Genomic DNA, 5,238 nt, shown 5'->3' on the forward strand with positions numbered 1-5,238 from the left:
TTTTGGGTATTTTAACTTCTTCCCAATTTCAAATATATTTGCTATTTCTTCATCGAAAAATTCCGGACTACAAACTCTCAGTGCTCTGAGAAACATACCAGAAAAAACTGCCCGCTTGACCTGAACATGATGATTTGAATAGAAATGTACATACGAGCACACATTGGTAGGTTTCCTATACACATTGAATTTGAAACTTCTACCAATTCTATGAATCATGATGTCTAAAAAAGGCAGAACACCATTCACTTCGTTCTCAATTGTGAATTTAATTGACGGAACCAGCGAATTGATTTGATTGAGAAAATCAGTTTCGTCATGATTAACCGGCCACAGGCACAAAATATCGTCAACGTACCTGTACCAAAGCAAATTTGAGGGTAAAATCCTGGGAAGGATATTTGTTTCGAAACATTCCATGTACAGATTGCTCAAAACAGGGGAGAGGGGATTACCCATCGCCATGCCAAATGTTTGTTTATAAAATGAATCATTAAAGCTGAAATAATTATCTTTAATGCACAATTTTATAAGTTCAATAATGGTGTTAGTAGGCAAAGTTAAATTATACCTTGGGAGTAGATCCCGTAAGAATGACAACAGATCATCAACAGGAACCCTAGTGAACAGAGCCGTCACATCAAAACTCACAAGTTTAAAATCATAATTTAATTTCAAACTAGACAACTTGTTAACCAAGTCCAAGTTGTTTGTTATGTGTGAGTTGGAAATGGAACCTACTACTGGAGACAAGACTTGGACAAGCCATTTGGAAAGTCTATATGCCACAGATCCAACAGAACTAATAATAGGTCTTGCAGGATTATTCGGTTTGTGTGTTTTAATAAGCCCATATAGATATGGGAGAGAAGGGGAACGACTTAAAAACTTAGGAATCAACTCCTTATCTTTCTTGAGCACGGTTTTAAGAGTTTTGTTGAAATGAGCAATAACTCTTTCAATAGGGTCACTATTAACAGGTAAGTAAGTGTCTCTGTCCTCCAATAACTGGTTCATTTTTTGGACATAGTCTTCTTTGTCCATGATGACAACAGCATTGGATTTATCAGCTTTAGTGATATGTAGAGAGTTATCTTTTTTGAGGGTTTTGAACGCTCGCATAAACCTCTCTGGACAATTAGGCACAGTACCCTTAAGTAAAGAACCGTACACCATTCCCTTGCAAATATTGATGTCGTCAGATGAAATCTCACTAGATTTCTCCAAATTGCAAAAACTTTTGGCAATATTTGCATAATTCACATCTCTATTTGATATGGAGAAACTCAGACCGTAACCAAGAGCAGTCATCGTATCATTATCAAGTTGTTTACTAGAGAGATTAATAACAAAGTCAGTGTTGGCGTGTTTATTCCAATCACTTTGTTGAATGAGCCTATTTAATTTTGAATCAAGCTTTGTACTTACATTCGTGCAGGCAGATCTCATAGCGGTGTAACAATAATCCATCATCGGGCGATTCCATTCCAAAGGTACAGCTTGAGAAAATGAATACTTACGGCTGTTCAACACCTTAAAACATTCCCGTACTTCTAATTTAAGCAAATCAATATTTTTACCAAGCACTAAGCGGGAAATCTCATCAAACGGTCGGTCTGCTAATTTCACACACTGTTGGAGGATAGGGAACGGGGAAGCACTAGTTCACTGAGACATTTTCTAAGAAAACGAAGACGGATTTTTAACGTATAGGATTTCACTAAAGCAGAACGAAAATTAGAAACAAAAGGTTTAAGAGCAGGGTAGAGAGAGGAGAAGTGAAGAAATTGGCGCGTGGTATCCATGTATGCAACAATGATCACAAAAACACTGATCCAAGTATGCAGAATAATTTTTCTATTTTTAGAAATTCTATTCTATTTTTCACATGTGGTTATTATGTGGTAGTTTGGTGAGTCACTACAGTAGTGAGTGTTGGTTATAGTGAGTCACTATTGCAGTGTGCGATGGTTGTGGTGAGTCACTACAGATGTGAGTGTTCGTCCAACTGCTAAGAAATGTTAAAAAACAGAGATAAGGAAGGCAAAAAGAGAGTATGAAGTTTGTATATCAGGGCAAGCAAAGAGAAATCCTAATTTTTTCTAGTTATTTCGAACAACGGTTAGGGAATGGATAGGTACATTAAAAACTGAGAAATGTCAGCTAACTGATAATGCGAAGAGATGAGTAGTATTTTTAATAAAAATTTTATCTTCGTATTTACTAAAGAGGAGCTGAACATTATGCTTTTAGCCTAACATGTCTATGTGGGTGGGTAAGAGGACAGGTTGACTAATTTAGTAGTTACCAGGGAGGATGATAATAAACAAATAGTGAAACTCAAGCAAAACAAATCCCCAAGGCGGACGAAGTGTTTGCCAGGTTGCTTAGTGTGTGAGATTACCTTTTTTAGAGGTGAATAGGTTACAAGAAACCTCAGCCAGGAAAGGACTGAACTAGTATCAAACATATGCTAAGGGCAGATTATACTTTAATGACTGACCAGGGATGCATAGAGCAGCTGCAGGAGTCCAAATCCTTGGCACTCCTTAAACACTAGGTCTTGGAGCTTCTGGGGGCCTCAGGGGGAGGTCATCAGAGTAGCTCAAATGGTCCCCACAACAAACTAACCTTAAACTAACTTAATTAATGCTCAGAGTTACATGCATAACAGAGATAATGTAATTATTAATACATGCAGTAATTAAAATAAAACAACAGAGGGAAATGTTGGCAACGCCCACCAGCAACTAAAACTCTCTCATGGGGCGTTGCCCCTAAAGATAAACTATTACAGATTCACATAATGTTACCCACTTATGATCAATACAAAACCACTTTTCCCACGAAATCAGCCGTGAGCAAACAAAGAAAATATAACCGTTCCCACAGTGGGTAAAGTTGGGCCTATTCCGCCATATAATATATAATTACATCCATGTCATGAAATATGTAAACACAATAAATCACCTACAAGTAATGAATATATACATATACATGTAATGAAATATATAATCATATTATAAGCAATGAATATATAAGTACAAATTTATTAATTCAATTACGTATCTTATAGGGGTACGTAACAATCCCCAGATCCACATCTGGCACCAACATGTGCCGTTGTCTTTCATTGTATGTTATTGTTACTTGCCACAGTCTCGACAAGCTGCCGTAAGCGTCTGGAGTGGTTGCCCACTATTGTTAAGTGCAGACAGGATCAGTGATACTGCGAGTGGTCCGAACCGGACGCAAGTGCTCCGGCTAGTTTAGCCTAATCAAGCACCACGTCTGTCATTAATGTAACGTCAGACTGTTCTTGCCATGTACCGTTAGCATTAAGTTTTATGAATAAACTAATTGTTAAGTACAAGTACCTTTACGTTCACACCTTCTGACCCCTTTCGCCCAGTATTGACTTTGCCATTATTTGTGCTATTAACGTGATCCTTTTTATGTTGCCTTGATTACTTGGATTTGAACTGAGTTCATGGCCAAACACATCAAATATAAATACTAATTTGTTGTGAGGACCATTTGAGCTACTCTGATGACCTCCCCCTGAGGCCCCTAGAAGCTCCAAGACCTAGTGGATAAGGAGTGCCAAGGATTTGGACTCCTGCAGCTGTTCTATGCATCCCTGGTCAGTCATTAAAGTATAATCTGCCCTAAGCATATGTTTGATACTAGTTCAGTCCTTTCCTGGCTGAGGTTTCTTGTAACCTATTCACCTCGCCCAACGTGGGGCCGTGAATTTTGGCAAGTTGCAAGCATCCCACTTTGATATCAGGTTCATATTTGGTACTCAAGGCGGGTTGTGAGCAACTTCAGTTCGAGTCCATGAGCTTCACTCAAAGTAAAAATAACATTTCACGTAAAAGTAAAAGTAAGAACAGATATTGTGCAAAGTTATACAGGTACAGGAGTGTTGGAAGTGTATTTGTACACCATTGTCATTAGTAGGTACACACACACACACATACAGTATGCCTGGAACGTATAGAAGTAGATATTTGGGAGGTTATGTTGGATGCCACGGCTGCTTGCCAGTGGTTCACGACAGCCTCACGGAAAAGGACTGCCGGGAGCGTATCGAAGCGCAACGAGCTGAAATGGAATGCCTCTTGCACGACCATGCATTGCAAATGCTTGAAATAGAAGTGCCAGCTTCATCACCGTCGAACAAGTTGGCGCAAGTGAGCAAGGAGATGATACTCCAGGGGTTGGTGACACAGCTACCTCAGTGGTGGCAATTGCAGGAATTGGTGTAGACATTGCAGTCTTAGTGACAGCAGGGTCAGGCGCTGGTAACGACGCTGTTGTCTCAGTGACAGCACGTCCAGGTACCAGTACGCCTCGTAAGAGATCAATTGAGGAGTCGCGACCTCAGACGGTGCTCCCTGTAGAGTTTCCCGCAAGTGGGAACAGTGTTTCTATCGATAGACAGGTGCCGGTATAACCTGTGTTCAGGAGGCCCATACAGCCTCAAGGTGAATTCACTGTAGACGATCTAAGAGACAAAGCGTTTAAATCTCCGAGGAGATAGTGCAGCTAAGTATGTGACCGATATGTGGAACGCCCAGGAGAGTAGACGTACTCAAGAAAGGATTGCCGCTAATCGATCCCCGGCAGGCAGAGAGTTCAAACCCAGCCCAGCCCATCTCCACAGGTTGAGCCTGTGGTGAAGTTTAAGCTTCCGCGTATGGAAGCTTTTAATGAGAAAGTAGACTCTATGGATGCTTACCTAAGACGCTTCGAACGTACAGCATCAAATGCCAATTGGGCAAAACATTCATGGGCCAAAGCGCTGGCCACTCTGTTGAAAGGCCGTGCATTAGAAATTTATAATGGGTTGGGAACCCATCATCATGACGATTTTGATGCACTTAAGTTAGCTCTGATGAAAGGGTTCGGTATCTCAGCTGATGGAATGATGGAGACATTCCGCTAGATAAAGTTGCAGCCTAATGAGACGTATGCCTTAATGTTGCAAAGAGTAGAGTCCAGTCTCCGGAGGAGTTGCGAATTAAGGAAAGTTGCTCCAAGGGAAGATGAATTCTTTGATATGATTGTAAGAGAGCAATTTCTCATGGCTTGCAAGCCTAACCTCCGTATTAAGTTGAGAGAGAGTGGCCTAGTCTCTAATGAGGCTATGGCAGAGCAAACTGATTTATGGGCAGCAGCCCGCAGATCTGTCAGAGACAGCGTGTCAGCTGTCAAACGCTCTGCTCCTCCCGC

The sequence above is a fragment of the Procambarus clarkii genome, chromosome 57 (assembly GCF_040958095.1).
Source record: "Procambarus clarkii isolate CNS0578487 chromosome 57, FALCON_Pclarkii_2.0, whole genome shotgun sequence".
Taxonomy (NCBI): domain Eukaryota; kingdom Metazoa; phylum Arthropoda; class Malacostraca; order Decapoda; family Cambaridae; genus Procambarus; species Procambarus clarkii.